Below are 19,360 nucleotides of genomic sequence, written 5' to 3'. Positions count from 1 at the left end.
AAGATTCTCTGTGTATTTTCCATCTTTGTGCAGCTTTATTTTAACCTCTACTTCGTTTATTTTTACTTTTATTTTTTGAAACAGGTTCTCTATATATCTTTGTCCTGGAATAACTCTTTAGACCAGGCTGTCCCTGAACTCAAGGAGATCCACTGTCTCTGCTTCCCAAGTGCTGGGATTAAAAGCGTGTGCTACCACCACACCTTCAAGTCACAGGGGTCAATCTACCTCTACTACCTTCCAAGTGTTTGGATTAAAGGTGTGTACTACAACACCAAACTACTTCCTTTTTTCTTTTTTACTTTTAAGAACATTAACCTTTAGCCTGTATATATTTTTAACACATAGTAAACCATTTAGAGGTTTTCTTCATCTTTGAATCTATCTTTACTGTATATCTCTCTCTTTTTCTAATCACACGAGTCTTCAATTTACCAAGCAATATCAGTAGGACTAAAGCTGTGGCTTTGGCAGCTGGATAGAGCTCATTTCTTAGCTTTCTGCGATTCCAGTCTCATGGAGAGGGTACCGGCTGTAGCCATGTTTAACACCACAACTCTACAGTGTTTCAAGGTCCTTGCCAGCAAGCAAGCTGCAACATTGCACTCACTACAGTTAGTGTGCCCAACCCAAACTGATACATTGATAGAGTGCTACTATACCTAAGTCTCAGAAAACATTCTGATTGGAATGACTGTAAGATCCAGAGGACCAGGACATTTGCTATGAAATTCCATCTTCTATATATGAAGAAAAATTACCCCCAATGAATCTCAACTATTTTGTTGCCTAAACAATACCAAAACAATGAGCATGCCAGTTGACATGCTAACATGAATGGGTAAAATCTTACAAAACTTCTCTCCTAAATTAAGTTATAGGCAATTAATAAGGATTCAAATAAGAAGAATTCTTCTCGTCCAGAGCCCTGCACCCTGATGATAGGTTGTCCATCCCACATATGATCAAAGTACACATATATATGAGCAACACTAAAAGCGTTTTGATGTGTGTGTGTGTGTGTGTGTGTGTAATTGTGTGTTTAAAATACTAATAGTTAAAGACATCATGAATTTGAAGAGTGAATAGAACACGGGAATAGCTGCAGAGATATAGAAAAAGAGAGGTTTTCATGTAAATTTAAATTTAAAATTTATTTATTTTTTTTCTCATTTTTTTTATTAAAGATTTCCATCTCCTCCCCTCCTCCTCCCCCTTTCCTCCCATCCCTTCCACCCATACCCCCACTCCACCCCTCACCAAGACAATGAGCCATCAGGGTTCCCTTCACTATGTTAAGTCCAAGGTCCTCCCAGCTCCCCCTAAGTCCAGGAAGGTGAGCAACCAAACTGACAAGGCTCACAGTGAGCCCGTCCATGCTGTAGAGTTCATGTTCATTGCCGTTGTCCTTGGTTTCTCAGTCCTCCTCCACCGTCAGCCACATTCAGAGAGTCCGGTTTGGTCCCCTGTTCCATCAGTCCCATTCCAACTGGACATGGTGGTCTCCCGTTAGATATGTCCTACTGTCTAAAAGGGTAAACGCACTCCTCATGGTCCTGACTTCCTTGCTCATGATCTCCATCCTTTTGCTCCTCATCAGGACCTTGGGAGCTCAGTCCGGTGCTCCTATGTGGGGCTCTGTCATTTTCTCCATCCAATGCCAGGTGAAGGTTCTATGGTGATATGCAAGATATTCATGAATATGGCAATAGGATCTGGACATTTCTGGCACCCTCTCCTCAGCTGCCCAGGGACCTAGCTGGGGGCGTCTTCCTGGACACCTGGGAACCCCTCTAGAGTCAAGTTTCTGCCAACCCTAGAATGGCTCCCTTAACTAAGATATATAATTCCTTGTTCCCATATCCACCCTTCCTATATCAGAACCATCCTATTACCCCAAGATCTTCCCATCCTCCACTTCACACTTTTCTCTCCCCATCCCCCCATCCCCCCATCCCACCCCACCCCCATGTTCCCATTTTCTGTCCAGCAATCTTGTCTACTTCCAGTATCCAGGAGTATAACTATATGTTTTTCTTTGGGTTCACCTTCTTATATAGCTTCTCTAGGATTTTTTTACGAATTATAGGATCGATGTCCTTTATTTATGGCTAGAAACCAATTATGAGTGAGTACATCCCATGTTCATCTTTTTGGGCCTGGGTTACCTCACTGAGAATGGTGTTTTCTATTTGCATTCATTTGCATGCAAATTTCAAGATGTCATTGTTTTTTACCGCTGAGTAGTACTCTAATATGTATATATTCCACACTTTCTTCATCCATTCTTCTACTGAAGGGCATCTAGATTGTTTCCAGGTTCTGGCTATTACAAAAAATGCTGCTATAAACATAGTTGAACAAATGCTTTTGTAATATGATTGGGCATCTCTTGGGTAAATTCCCAAGAGTGGGATTGCTGGGTCCTGGGGTAGGTTGATCTCAAATTTCCTGAGAAACCTCCACACTGCTTTCCAAAGCGGTTGCACAAGTTTGCATTCCCACCAGCAATGGATGAGTGTACCCCTTACTCCACATCCTCTCCAGCAAAGGCTATCATTGGTGTTTTTGATTTTAGCAATTCTGACAGGTGTAAGATGGTATCTCAATGTTGTTTTGATTTGCATTTCCCTGATTGCTAAGGAGGTTGAGCATGCCCTTAAGTGTCTTTTGGCCATTCGACCTTCTTCTGTTGAGAATTCTCTGTTCAGTTCAGTGCCCCATTTTTTAATTGGGTTCATTAGCATTTTAAAGTCTAGTCTCTTGAGTTCCTTATATATTTTGGAGATCAGACCTTTGTCTGTTGTGGGGTTGGTGAAGATCTTTTCCCTGTCAGTAGGCTGCCTTTTTGTGTTAGTGACAGTGTCCTTTGCTTTACAGAAGCTGCTCAGCTTCAGGAGGTCCCATTTATTCAATGTTGCCCTTAATGTCTGTGCTGCTGGGGCTATACGTAGGAAATGGTCTCCTGTGCCCAAATGTTGTAGAGTAATTCCCACTTTCTCCTCTCACAGGTTCAGTGTGTTCAGATTGATATTGAGGTCTTTAATCCATTTGGACTTGAGTTTTGTGCATGGTGATAGACACGGATCTACTTTCCTTCTTCTACAGATTGACATCCAGTTATGCCAGCACCATTTGTTGAAGATGCTTTCTTTCTTCCATTGTGTGCTTTTATCTCCTTTATCAAAAATCAGGTGTTCATAGGTTTGTGGGTTAAGATCTGGGTCTTCTATTCGATTCCATTGGTCGACTTCTCTATTTTTATGCCAATACCAAGCTGTTTTCAATACTGTAGCTCTGTAATAGAGTTTGAAGTCAGGGATAGTAATGCCTCCAGAAGTTCCTTTATTGTATAAGATTGTTTTGGATATCCTGGGTTTCTTGTTCTTCCATAAAACCAAATAAAGTTCAGTATGCCAGTCAGATCTGTTAATGCTGTAAATGATGAATATTCTCTAGTTACACAGAAAATTATTTTAAATTATAAGATTTCCTGGACACTGTCAATTCTTTTCACAAAGGCATGGTTACATTGATACCTAAACCATATAAAAACCTAACAAAGAAAGAGAATTACATAACAATTTCCTTATGAAAATATATGCAAATTTTCTCAAAAAAATTGCAGACCAAATACAAGAACACATAAAATAATTATCTACCATGACCAAGTATTTTTCATCTTAGGAATGTAGGGATTGTTTAATATATGTGTATCAATAAATGTAATCCACTGTATCAGCAGATTGAAAGACCAAAACCACATGACCATCTATCTCATTAAATACAGAAAAGTTTTTTGATAAAATTCAACATCTCTTTAAGCAAAAGGTCCTGGAGAAAGAGATTAGGTATACATACATCAGTACAGTAAAGACAATTTACAGTAATCCCATAGCCAGCATCAATGTAAATGGAGAGAAACAAAGTAATTCCACTGAAATCAGTAACAAGACAAGATTGTCAACTCTCTCATACCTCTCAATATTGTACTTAATATCTTATCTTGAACAATAAGACAACTGAAGGAAACCACAGAACACAAAAAAGGGAAGAAGTCAAAATATGTTTATTTGTAGGTAATATGACTGTATACATAAGTGATTGTAAATTCACCAGGATAAATACTTTCAGCAAAGTAGCTGAACACAAAATTAACTCTCAAAAATCAGTAGGCCTCTTACATACAAATGAAAAACAGATTAAGAAAGAAATCATGGTAACAACACCTTTCACATTATCCTCAAATAATGTAAAATATCTTGTAATATCTCTCATGAAGCAAGTGAAAGTGTTGTATATTAAAAAACCAATCAAACCAAACAAACAAAACTTTAAGTCTTGGAGGAAAGAAAAAAAAAAGGATGTCTGAAGATGAAAAAAATCTCTCATGCTCATGGATCAGTAGGGTTAAATATTAAAATGGACAACCTCCAAACTCAACCTATAGATTCAGCAAAATTCTCATAAAAACCCCAATATAATTCTTCCCCCAAATTGAAAGGATACTTTTCAGTTTCAACTGAAAATACAAAAATCCTCAGGATAGTAAATAAATCCTGAATCATAATAGAACTACAGAAGGCATAACCACCCTCAATTTCAAGTTGTACTATGGAGCTATAGTAATAAAAAAGCATGGTATTGGCACAAACACAGATACATTGATCAATGGAATCAAATTGAACACCCAGACATAAATCTACATACTCATAGAAACCTGATTTTTAAAAAGAAGTCAGAAATATATACTGAAAAAAAAACCAACATATTCAATAAACTGTACTGACAAACCTGGATAGTCCCTGAAGAAAATAATTTTACCAACTACACATCCTATACGGGGTTAACATCCAAATTGTACAAAGAACTCAAAAGACTAGATATGAAGAAAACAAATGACCTACTTCTAAAAATGGGGTGAGATCTGAGACACATGGCGGATATTGACTCTTCAGTTCTTTGCATAGAATTATCACTAGTTTTCCACTCTAATTTTGAAATTTGAAAATATAATTTTAGAATGTCAGATGACTAATTTCACATTGCACCTCTAATAACAAAGTTATTCATATACTCCTGCAACATCATTAATTTAATTTGTTCCTCAAACAAGATGCAGGAAATACTGAAATAAGGGGAAAATTCAACTTGGTAGACTAAAACAATGTTCAGAAGGTGAGGTCCTATGTTTGTAACGTCATGGTGTAGGGGTTTGAGTTGAAGTCAAAATACTTTAGAGGGAGTGTTTTCATATATAAGTGTGATTGGTTTGACACAGAATTATAATTGTTTAATTATAAATGTATTGAAGATATAGTCTTGATGAATAAAAAGTTGCTTGAGAAACAAGCATTTGGAGCTTAGCAGAAGCTAAAATGTCCTTAGCTAGTGAAAAAATTATTATAGCTTAAAAATTGCTTGCACATATGGAATTTGTAGAATTCCTGAGATTAAGAAGGAAAATATTTATCATTTTGTAGCTCTATCTTTGTGCAGAACAATTTTGTGAAATAAATGGTAGAAACATCAAAGACCATGTTCTTTCTCTTAATAATGTTGCACCAAATCTTCAAATATCTCTCTTTTCTTTAATGAAATAATATCTCTAAATTCAAAGTAACATTGTATAGAGATATATAAGATTCTATCATAAGAAACACCGAACTGAGATTCTCTTAAGTATACCAAGTTTACATTGAGAAGTCGGGTGTAATTCTGAAAGGTTTACCTTTATATGTTACTTGATCCTTTTTATTTGCAGCTCTTAATATTCATTTTTATTATGTAAGTTTTGTGTTTTGATTATTATATGATGAGGGTATTTTTTTGATCCAGTCTATTTCATGCTCAGTAAGCTTCTTGTACCTTCATAGGGATATCCTTCTTTAGGTTAGAAATTTTTTCTTTTATGATTTTGATGAATATATTTTCTGTGGCTTTGAACTGGTAATCTTCTCCTTCTTTCTACCCCTATTATTCTTAGGTGTGGAGAGGAAGGAAGAAGAGGAGGGATAAGGAGAACTTGAGGAAATGGGGTTGTCGAGATGGAGGAAGGACAGACATGAGAGCAATGAAAGAGATATCTTGATTGAGAGAGGGAGTCATTATAGGGTTAGCAAGAAACCTGGCTCTAGAGAAATTCCCAGGAATCCACAAGGATGACTCTAGCTAGACCCTAAGCAGTAGAGGAGAGGGGTCCTGATTTTGACTTGCCCTGTAGTCAGATTGATAAATATCTTAAATATCACCATAGAAACTTCACTCAGCTACTGATAGAAATAAAGGCAGAAACCCACATTGTAGCACTTGACTGAGCTCTCAAAGTCAGTTGAAAAGTGGGAGGAATGAGAACATTGTCAAGACCATGATGGGTACTCCCACTGAAACAGTTTACCTGAGCTAATGGGAGCTCACTTACTCCAGCCAAAGTGAGAAAAAAACAAGTATAGGACCAAACTAGTCCCTCTGAAAGTGATTAACAGTTGCATGGCTGGGGCAGACTGAGGTGCCACTGGCAGTGGCACCAGAATTTATCCCTACTGCCTGCACTGGCTTTTTGGTATCTTAATCTCTTTGGATAGATACCTTTCTTAGCCTAGATATAGAAGGCAGAGCCTTGGAACTTCCACAGAGCAATGTGCCTTGCCCTCTCTGAGGATTGGATGGTAGTCGGCTAGAAGGGTGTGTGGAGGGAGTGGGAGGAGGGAAGGAGTGGGAACTTGGATTGGTAATTTTTAAAAATCTAATAAGAAAAGATTGAAAAAAAGAACACCAAGTTTAACTGAAAAATGCAGGAAATAGAGGTAACATGCAAATGATGCAAATGTGGTCACTGCAATACCCAGCACTCCTGTGGGAACTCCTCCAAATCTACAGCGCACCACTAACCTCCTGAAACATTAGAACAGCAATAGGTATAGCCAACAGTCACATCAGGGCAACTTTTCTCCTTTTCTTTCTCACCAAGACATTGGAACGTTAGTTTTGTGATGGACACTGAAAAGCCCAAAGTAGAGGTGGAAGACAGGACAATTCTTAAGGAATGATAATGAGTCATGGTTGACTTCTAGGTATTTGTCTCCTTCATTATGGCTCAGATGTGAAGGGAAAAATGTGCGGGCACACTGTGAGCATGATGTTCTTGTCATCACTTCAGCTTTGAAAATACACATCAGCCTGTGTATTCTGGAGCTGGGAGTTAAAACAAGATTACCATCCTTTTCCATCTACATCTCAACTGAAGCAAAGGGATGGTTAGATCTTTTCATCACAGCTTGTCAATATCCCCCAGGGGTGGAAAGAGGAAAAGATTGGGTCCTATGTAAAAAGAGCTAGTATTTATATTCTTGCTATATTAGATATATCTTCTCTGCTTGGTTGATATGTACGTAAGTACTATACACACACACACACATCACACATATGTATATATAGTATGTATATTGGGTTTTGGTTTTATACACCTGAAAGAAAAAAAAAAACAACAACAATAAAACTAAGGTTACTTCTTAGGAAACAATACTGGATAGCCTATCTGTCATCTTTGGGGACCAGACTCTAATGTGATGCACAAACATATATCCAGGCAAACTCTCATATACATAAAACAGTATAATATTAGTCTTAAATGTTCTTTACTGGTCAACTGACCTGAATTTCTTAACAACTCATCACCCAGGATTAGAAACAGTGGCTCTAGATAATCCCTCCCACAAATGTGCCCACAACTATGGTTGATGTGGTGGATGAGATATGTTATATTTGTTGACAGATTCTACTATTGACTTCAAGCACATTACAGTCCTATGAATACTGCTTTCTAAACTTTCCATGCAGAAACACAAATATTAGCCTAATAGAGAAACTCCGAGATCATTCTAGTTCTTCAAAATATAAATATTAAACAGAGTTTGGTGGAGCATGCTTTTAAAATCAGAACTTTGAAATCAGAGGCAGGTGGATTTCTGTTATTTTCAGACTGAACTGGTCTATATAATGAGTTCCAGGTCAGCCAAGGGTACACAAGGCCCTATCTAAAAAGCAATTATAAATAATAAATTGCTAACAACTAAGGGAAAAACTAACAGAATATCATAGACTGCTTATCTGACTAAAATGAACTGAGTGAAAATTAATTTTAATCCCTGTTTTACTTAGTTACTGCCTTTAGGTAAAAAGTAGGAAATTATTTTCCCCTCTTATAAAACACCAATCTTATTTCTAAATTTAATATGCAAAATGTAAGCAGTGACACACACACACATGGGTGGAGGGGAGGGGAGGGAAGGGGGAGAAGGAGGGGAGGGAAGGGGGAGGAGGAGGGGAGGGAGGGGGGAGGAGGAGGGAAGGAGATGGAAATTTTTAAATATAAAAAAAAATAAACCATGAGAAAAAAAACCAATATAATAATCTTATCAACACAAAAAAAAAATTCCAAATCACAGGAAATACTAATCTCTCTAACATTTATGTGGGTCAAAGCAAATCTTTTCTATACAAAGTACTATTTAATCCTCAGATATAAAAGTTTTTCTTTCCTCCCCTAGGAAAACAGCTAAGTAGGTAGCAGAATATTTTCTGAACAAAAAGCAAGCTAAATCTAAATTCTATTGCAATCTATGCCTGGAAAATTTATGTTAGACTGTAAGTGGTTACAAATGAAAATAATATTTATTGATATTCAAATACTGAATATTCAAAAGTTGCTAATTTTGTACTCAAAAATGAATATTTTGTACTTATTCCTGCATGGCAATCATATTTATGCTTTTATCATTCCAAATTCAGCATAGTTAAAATTGCAGCTATGGAGCAATTAGTTAGCACACTGTAAACAAGTTACTGAATTACCCTTGAAGCATATTTCTGAAAAAGTCCAATGACTTCTTGTTACTAGTGACAATGAGGATTGCAAGCTGCATATTTCATTATTAGATATATGCCCTGCTTAATTTCCCCTAAGTGAACACAATAAAAATACGCTCTTGGTCTGACTGCAACAGACCAACTTAAATTAGTTCTGCCAGATTACTTTCTTGATCTACATGGGAATGCAGTAGTATTAGATCAAGAATCCACCATGGCATTCCCCAGTTCACTCATGTGAATATCTCTCCATAATAGATAGGTCAGTCTTTCATCAGAAACCCTTTGGAAATTTTCTGTCAAACGAAGGATTTGAATGTCAAGTGTGTGTGTGTGTGTGTGTGTGTGTGTGTGTGTGTGTGTGTATAGATTTGTTGGAAGATGAAAACTATTGGTGTAACTCTGTTCCCAAAGGACAACAAAGCAGGACATTAGAGGCTTATGTGCACATCCAGGCACGAATGCTCAATAGAAAGTAGTTTCACTCATTGAGAAATTAATTAATCTATTCTATGTCTTTTATTTTTTTAACTGGCTCACAAAGGATTTTATGGTGTGTATCTGAATTTTTAAGATATTTTCTCAGTCTGCAATTATTATTATTACTGTTATTTACTGCTTTATAATTATTACTATTCTGTATTGGATAGGAGCCAGGACTCTGCACAATCGAAGCAAGAATCTACCATTAATTGCTGTTCACATTCCTGTTTTTTAGTTTCTAAAGTTTGAGACAGTGTCTCACTAAGATGCCCAAGTTAGCTTTGAACTCATTTTGCAGCATAATATGCCTTGAATAGGTAATACTCCTGTTTTCACTTCTGTGCAGCTGGGATTATAGGCCTCTGCCAGACCCTGCTCAGGTTATGAGTTCAAATGTTAATTGCTTCTGGAAACATCCTTATGGACTCATTTAGAAACAGTGCATCACTAGCTATCTTGGCATCCCTTAACCCAGTCAAGTTGATACATCAAATTAGCCTACACAAAGGTTTCATGTATTAAAGACAATGAGTAAACATTTAGAGAAGGTAGCAACAGGTCAGTCACTTCATGGCTATTTAACAGTAATCTTCCTCAATAAACAATAGCCTTATGAATCAGAGCTTGTTATTAGACATTTTGGATTTGTAGACCAGACACGTTTATATCACTTTTTGGAACTAAAATCATATTTAGATTAATAAAAACTGGCCTAATTCTACAGTTTTCCCTAGGCACAATTTAAGACATATAATTGAAAAAATAAAAAGGAGAATCAGCAATATACAACATGAGCTGAGGATACAGATCAATTGGTGAAATAGTTGGTTACACAGTGTGCAAGAAACCCTGGGTTCAATTCCTAACACTCTATAAATGGGATTTGCTGGTAACTATCTGTAATCTTAGCATTTGTGGGGGAGGATTCAGGAGGATTAGAAGTTTAAAATTAGTAACGCACAGTGACTTTGAGAACAGCCTGAGTTTCATGGGACATTGTCTCAACTTTTGTTTGTTTTTCATAGCCCTTCACCAACTTTATACAAATTATTATAATTTATTAAGAACGGATTGTTTCTAAGTTTTACGTTAGCAATTGTCCCTTCAATAGTTTAACATATCATACATATGAAATTCCTTTTGCAATTTTTCTGTTTTGTTAAGGCCATCATTGAATGATTTAAGTATGTATATGTAAAACTCAATTTCTCAGAAGTTGCCTTGTTATGTTCATATTCTACATACATAATTTTCTTTTTCTCTTCTTCTCTCTCTTACACACACTCATACATACACACACATACACAGACACACAACTGCTTAGAAATGGAGGATGATTCTAATTTATACTTATTGAATTGCATATTAGTCAAGCCTTTGGTGCATATATAAGATTTTAGAAGACATTCACATTGTGACTTTTGGTAGCCATAGTTAAAGTGTAGAACATTCATTCATTATTAATTTTTTTTTTGCATTTGGGGTCTCGTGTACCTGAGGTTGGCCCGAATCATGCTATTTAGTTAAGGAAAACCTTGAATTCCTAAACCTTCCTCTACTTTTGAAGTGCTGTTTTTGCAAGTAAGAGCCATCACAGCTAGAAGTATGATACTTCTTTACTGTCTAAATTTTATTTCTTAAAAGTCACCACACTGATCACAAATGTACACCCTTTACAAAAGTAGCAAAACAAAACAAAAACAAAAAAGAAAACACATTGTGAAATCCTTTCAGATTTTAAATATAGAACTTTCTATGTATAGTGAGCAATATAGTCTTTCAAATATCTGGAATGATTTAGGAGTGACAAAAGGCATGCCCTGCTACTCAGAAAGTTGTGGAAACAACATTTAAATGTACCAAGTGTCTGAAGGATATGCAGAATTTCAGGAAAATGTCAGATATGGCATAAAACCAATGGAGACTCTGAGTAAGCTTTACCCAGGGTTTTCGCAGGCTCCACTAACTAAATCTGTTCCTTGTCTTCTTTTATTCTGTCAAGTCAAATATGAGAGTAAGTTTCTATGAAAATCCCTGCTGATTGAATTCTGGAGAAGAGAAGGAAAGGATGTCACTTTTCATTCTCAGAACCACCATCTGGGAAAATGTAAGACAGGCTTCCTCAAGCCATAACTACCACTGCATTACAAATGCTTCTTTAGTGTTATTCAGCTGCTCATTTGTCTCGCTTCCCTCCACCTGCACATCCATCCTCCCTGCCAAATTTTAATAATGTTTGTCCCTTTTACCAGCCCTAAATGTGCCAAGCTCTGGATAGCTTGTTAAAGACTTTGCTCCAAAGTGAAATGGAGTTTGGCTAGGACTTAGCAGCAATGGAGACATTCTAGATATTTCTTTTTTCTCTCCAAACCACAGGTTAAATAGAATTCATCCTCTTTTACTCTTCTTAACAATGCGTTTCCTTTTTCCCCACTCCAGAAGTACCTCTGTCACTTCGTAGGGTTTTTTTTTTTTTTATTTTCTACTGTCTGATGTATTCCAGAAGTTCTAGCATTTGAGGTTTGCATATTTACCAACTCTCTATGTTTATTTGATCTACCATTCTTCATAATTATATTATATTTCTATTGGAAACTTCTAAACTGATTTAACCTACTTTCTTTCAGTCCAAGAATTGAGCACCAGTTTTGTACTGAGGTCTCAGCTAATATCTTCAACACACTTGCCGTGCTCACTTCAAGTGAACCCACTCCCCATTTTAGGTCATAACTATGAACTGAGATTTATTTAGAACTGTTCTTGACCTGATCTGATTAAGAGATGATGATGGAAGCCTCCGGCTTCATCCCTCTTACCTCAGCATTATCTCTATGCTGTTTTTTTTTTTTGGTTTTCTTTGTGAGTCTAGCCTTTAGTAACTGAACCATCTCTCCAGTCCCTCTATGCTGGCATGCTAATGGCTTTGGTTTTCCCCCAAATCCACCTTTCTTTCTGATCTCCCTTTCTACCCCCACTGAATGTTTTCTTCAAAAATGTTTATTTGATGGTGACTCTAATGTTGTGCTTGTAGTATTTACCAACATTCCACAGGTGTACCCTCTCAAGCTGGTAAGTTGACAACCCTGAGAGCAGAGTTTATGAAATGCGTACACCTGATGGTGGAGAACAGTAAAATCTGGCCCTAGAACATTGTGAATAGAGGCCAGTTTATGAGCTTGAACTGTAATCCTTTATTTAGCTATCCCTCCTAACCTGTTAGTAGTTCTTGCTTCCTTAGACTCTGTTCACTCTATCCATTGTGGACCTTATTTCATTTCTTAGGGATGATCTTTGCTCTGCCCCCCTCCACCCCAGTTCATATAGGCTTCTAGGGCATGAAATTCTGGGGGGGGGGCATCTTTACTTCAATTTTTAAGATGTTTAGATCTCAGCTCTACCATTTTCTTAATTAATTATTAATTATTATATAAAGTAGTAGGCATCATTATGAGGCAACATTTGTAGTGATGGGAGCGGCGGGCTGCATTCCTGCCCTGCTCCCGTGGCGCCTGACTAGCTTTACCCGAAATAACAACACACAAACTGTATTCTTTTAAATACTGCCTGGCTCATTAGTTCCAGCCTCTTACTCACATCTTGACTAACCCATATCTAATAATCTGTGTAACACCACGAATGGTGTCTTACAGGGAAAGATTCAGCATGTCTCAACTGGCGGCTGGCTCCATTGCATCTCTCTCCCCTAGGAGAGGCACGGCAGTCTGACTAACTTAGGAGAGGCGTGGCATCTGACTCAGCCATCTACCTCACTTCCTTCTTCCTGTTCTGTCTTCTCCACCCACCTAAGGGCTGGCCAAGACAGTTTGTTTATTAGCTAATGAGAATCCTCCATCAAACATTACATGTTCCTACATGTGTAAAATATTTTGCTCATATTCATTGTTATTACTCTCTTTTGCTTCTATTGTTTATGTTTTCTAATGACATTTCACCTAGTTTCTATTTTATACCTTGCTATCTAAATCATTTCATTATGTGTGCAATAAGGACCACACAATTTCTCCTCCCACACTAGTATTGCACTTTTGGCATTGACTTGTGTCACAGTTCATTAACTTCCAGTTTCTGAACTAAAATGTAAGCTCAGTAAGTACAAAGGTTATGAGTGAGAGAACTCATGAGAGTGCCACTAGCACTTAGCAAGTTCTATGCTAGAGCAGCAAATAGAGGAAGAACTACCTGTGTTGAAGGGAGAAATACAGACTTGTACTAGCAAGCACTTTGCTCATGTGTTTGGGCTGTATCACTAGTTCATTGGTTGGCTAACTGAAGGCTTCACCTATTATATTTCTTTGCCTCTGGTGAAATATTTTTCATTATTTCATTTTCTGTAATCATCAACTCAATGTCATTACATAACTGTCACTTTCTTTCTACCTATTAATTCTCTTTTCCACCTGTTATTTTCCTCAAAGCCTATATTTCAACTCTTAAAGTCATTAAAAAATCCCACATGGAATAAGAAAAAAAAAATCATCCTCAGAATAGTTCAGGAGAAAGGATGCACTTATTTACAAGTGAATTTTAAGTAGAATCTTGAAACATTTTTTAATGGTACTCTACCATAGACACTCAGGAATGCAAGTCATTATATAAGTGGTAGAATTAATGAGCTAACTTTGATATTTTGATTGCTAATATGGATGTCTTGTATGAATGAGCTAAAATAACTGAGGAATGGTCTCATAAAATCACCAATAGCCTTTTATAAACAAATTATGATTTTAGTGAACTGTGATTAGGTGTTGACACTTTAACACCAATAACTTAGTTGCACAAAAAACAAACATACTAAATCAATATACAGACTTTCCAGATTGTAATGTCTGATTTCTCCCCTGATACTCTGCTCAATTGAACATCTGCTGGAGTTGTTATTGCTTTAAAAAAAACTCTCTATAATGGAGGCAGAGTCTCTTTATCTCCACATCTGGTGCTTAGAAAATCCTGTGCTTTCTTTCTTCCAAAAGAAAATGATCTTTAAAAAACAACTTTGTAATACAAGATAAAATCTATTTCATCAGGGTTCTGTTCAAGCATTGTGTTAACAATGCATGTTGGCTAGTATTTTAGAAGCCAGAGGTATTTCTTTTGAAGTGTCTTTCTGAGTATTTCCATCATTTTGATGGCAATTACAGTAGAATGCCCTCATTTCAAAGTCTGAGATTTGAAATTCATTTTGCTCTCTGTACTGAATAAAAATGAATCAGGCAGTGTTTTAATGCCTTCACACACACACACACACACACACACCCTCACATATATATACACACACAGATTTTTTTAATATTTTTTGATAAATATACTCAGAATTTTTATTTACAGTTGATTCATACATAAAAATAATAGAAAATATTTCATAGTTTAAAAACATCAAATTTAAAATTACAATTGTCTTTTAAACTGTTTTCAGCGTGGAGCTTATCATACACATGCAATGTACATTTCTATTTACAATGTTATTAATATAATCAAATTCATGCTGTATAATAGATATTTGTTTACTTCAGTCTAACATAAGTGTAATCCTAAATGAAGCTTGGTAGGAGAAAAAAGAGTTTTGGTTCTTCTCTCACAGTTATAAGACAAAATTATTGTTAAGGAATTGAAAAAGATACAATGATCATCAAAAGCAATATATGGGCTGGAGAGACACCTCAGTGGTTAAGAAAACTGGCTGCTCGTCCAGAGGACCTGGGTCCAATTCCCAGGTTGCATATGGCAGGTCACAACTGGCTGTAACTCCAGTTCCAGAGGATTTAACGCTCTCACACAGGAAATACATGCAGGTTAAACACCAGTGCTCACAAAATAAATAAATAAATCTGATTAAGAGTTGCTAAATGAGATATTTCTGCATAAAATTCCATGTCAGCTTCTCTCCAGATGTAGTTAGAGAGGAAGGGGCAAGAATAAGTGATTGGGAATATATAGTATTAGGAGTCTTTAACATATGATTCTCAAATTATTCAGTCATGGAAAAATGAGCAAATAATAAAGATAAGTAAAATACAGATACCATGTCTCCATATTGAAATGGCACTCAATATTAAAAAATATGCATTCTCAAATATATGTAAAATATTCATAAAGGATGACTAGAAATCCAACTGTAGAAACAAACTAAATATGTTTAGTAAAGTAGTGCTTATAGAAATGCCAATCCCTAGTTAAAGCATAAAAAAATGGATGTTAGCAGCAAGGTCAAACTATAAGTATATTTACATGTTGAGAAAAGCAAGTTATTGTATGAAATGGGGACTGTAAATACATTTCAAACACAATATTAACAAAACAGTAAATTTTCAAATATATAACATAAAAATGTTTCAAGAAAATTTGAAGCAAAATTTACTTAGACAAATAGAAACTCTGGAAAGGAGAAATAGCTAAGTAGTTAAGCAGAGGACCTGAGTTCAGTGACTAATGTTCACACTGAGTAGTCAGCAAACACTTGCATCTCTAGCCTCAGGGGCAGCTGATAATGTTTTTGGACATGATAGGCACCTGAATTCATATTTATAATGCCAACTACACATAATTGGTAAATAATAAATAATAAAATAGATAAAACAAAAAGGACATGACAAATATTCAAATAAATGATGGAAATTTATACTGAGAAAAGAATTTGTGCTAGGAGAAAAATATTAAGGATAAAAACTTTAAATGATAAAATGAAATAATAAATTACAATAAAGGCAAATTTAAAACTACATAAACTAACACACTGAGAAATATACAGTGGTTCAAATCTTTACAAAGGAAATCATAAAATATTTTCAAATTCATTAACAATCTAAATGAAACAAAGTCATATATTTAATGACACAAGATACTGTTAATAAAGGGGCTGAGTAGAAATTTATAGTTTATAAATTTATGTCTGGAAAATACGAATCATCTCAATATAACAACTTCACTCAACAAGTTTCTGGACAAAGAAGAGCAAACATGTCAGGTGACAGGATCTAATAAACTATAATGTAGTTTAAAAAAAGAGAGAAACTCAATAAAAACAAACACTGTTCCATGTCAGAAAGGAAGGGAGAGAGAGAGAGGAGGGGAGAGGGGGGGGAGGGAGGGAGAGGGAGAGGGAGAGGGAAGGGAGAGTGTATAGAGGCAATTGAGTGCAGGAGGATGAGGGCGTGAGTCTTTCTCCCTCTTCTCCTCCTCTCACTCGCTCCCTCCTCGTCTCATCTCTCTCTCTATCCTCCTCTACTCTCAGAGAGAGAGAGAGAGAGACTCATACCAAATCAAATTTAATGATTACTATGAGGGAGAATCAGTCTTTTCTGAGGATAACCACCCCTAAACATGTGTACATCCACACTAAATGGACTCAGCATGCTGTGTTTTTATATATGTGTGTTTATATACATACTTACACACACACACACACACACACACACACACCAAGAGATCCTAAATTTCTCAGCAGCAGATAATTGGCATGGGACATCTTTGACATACTCATTGTGATTAACTCCAGTATGTGCTCATGAAATACAAAAATGAAAAACTCAATGAATTCAAAATTTATTTTCTTTTGGATGAGAAATTTTCGGCAACTTTAAGATTCACAAAATCATATTACTGACTAGAGTTTAAGCTTTTAAAAGGCCTTTGTTTTTATAATTATGGTCCTTTTCCTTGTTTATTTTAGCTTCACCTCAAATTTCGCTAGGATTTTGCTAATGTTTATGAAAATGTCCACAAACTTTCAGAGTCTTCAAGTTGGCAGATGTCTCTTACTTTCACTCTCAAATGTGAGTTCCTCTCAGTAGAAGTTACAGACTGTGCCCAATTTCTTTCAGTACCTTGAAAGGTCACTCCATCCTTTGCAGCTCCGTTTATCTCTTGGAAGTCTTGCTGACCTATTTTTGCTTAGTGTTACTCTTTTCTGTCTGAAGCTTTTAAGGTTTGCATAGCTTTTTCTGCTCTGCTTATCAAAGCAGGTGGCCTGTCCACACACGTGAGTTTATAATGTTCCTTATACACTGTATTGTCTTTCTTCAGTTCTGGAAAATTATAACCTACTTTCTCTTCCAACACTGACAAGTGAAATCTCTCTTAGGAGATTTGAAGCCTTAATCACCATTTGGCAGCAGCATTCACACTATTCTTTTAAATTCTCTATCTTTGTCTGTGAGTTTTTTTAGACTAATTATCTCTTATCTTATTTAGAACTCATCCCATCTTTACAGCTCTTTAAAGTAAAGCATTTGACATATTATCATCTCATTTTATGATTCCTACAGGCTTAGTTTCTCTCAGGGTTTCATATTGTTTTCTCAGACTCCAATTTCTATTCTCTATTTCTGTTTATTCATTCACCTGGCAGACATGGTGTAGACTCTGGGAGACTTTTAGAACTCACAAGCCTGTGGCTGGGTGATAATACCTGGGCACTGTTCAATGATTGCTTCACTGGGCATTTTATACATAATCATTGAAGCAGTGAGCCTTTTGGCTCACTCCAGTCAAAAGCTAACTTTTTCTCTTTTCTTCCCATATCGTATTTGTTTGTTTGCTTTTATTTGTTTTGTTTTGTGTTTTCTTTTAAACATGATGGAGAATAATAAGCTCACTGGCAGATTTTGAGGTTTTCATTATTGTTTCTTATTTGTGTATTTTGACTTTTAGAAAAGTATCTTGATTTTTTTCTCAATAAGTATCCTCACATACCTGGTCTTATGAAGCTAGCCAATATCAGACTCTATGATTAGAAACAAGTATTTGCCAACTGGTTTTGACTCCTGGTCAGTTCTACCTGTTAGATCCAGTCTTTGCATGACCTCAACATTGCATGTATATTCTGTTTTGTGCTTTTGTACAGCAATGATATATTACAATATTTATCTCATGTCATTTATGTCATTACTATGCATTTAAATATGGCATAAGATATGGAAACATTTGTATAGTCTTCACAGTATTATCTTGATCAGAATCCCATTATCTTGACATTTAATGAATATTGTTTTATTTAATAGTCATATTTGAAAGATTTATATTTTGTGACTTACATAAGAGTAAAATATTTGAAGGACAAATAGTATTCTACTTGAAAAATACCTGAAACAAACAAACAAAAACAAAAATCCTAACAATGTTTAGTACACACAGAGATCTGACAAGAAGGCTTTGAAAAAATGTTCACACATTTGAAAGGTATGAAGTAGAGGAATATTTAATTCATTAATTTCAGCTAAAGTTAACAACAATTTGATTAGCTGCATAAAGTGCACTATATGATCTAAGAGATGGAAAAGACGGAATGACAGCTTGTAGCTACAGTTTTTTCCCCCAATATATGACTTAATTATAGACTGGGTACTCATTACATAAGTTATAAAACAGATTTTAAATACAATATAGACAATGAATTAGAGCAAATGAAGTCTAAGTTCTCCCATGACTGAGACTGTGACTATAATTTATTGGGGTGGAAGACAGAAAATTCTGATGTTCTATTTTACATTTGAATAGTCATAAGTTTAATAACTCCATATACTTCTTTGAACAAATGTGTATTGTGCTTACATTGTAAATGAATAGTTTGCTGTTAATTTAAATTAATTTGTTGTAAAATAAAAGAATTTTATTGTCTTCAAATATGTTGTTTGGTTTTGTAAATCATGAACATTTGAATGGAGCTTACTGGATTTTATTCATTCAACAAACACCGATGGGCTGGAGCAATAGCTCATCAATTAGGTTCACTTTCTGATCATGCAGAACACTTGAAGTTGTTGCCTAGCATACATATTTGATGGGTTTCAGCAGCCTGTAACTCCAGATCCAGAGGATCCAATGTCATTTTCTGACTTCCATGACCATATTCAATCATGTGCACATATGATAAGACTCTCATAGACACAAACACACACAGCCACACACACATGTATCACTTTCAAAACAATATAAAACCATTTTTTAATTAAGAAAACCAATAGTGAACTGAGTATAGTAGTTTACACTGTAA

This window comes from Arvicola amphibius, chromosome 2, assembly GCF_903992535.2.
Source record: "Arvicola amphibius chromosome 2, mArvAmp1.2, whole genome shotgun sequence".
Lineage (NCBI taxonomy): Eukaryota > Metazoa > Chordata > Mammalia > Rodentia > Cricetidae > Arvicola > Arvicola amphibius.
This window is presented reverse-complemented; position numbering follows the sequence as displayed.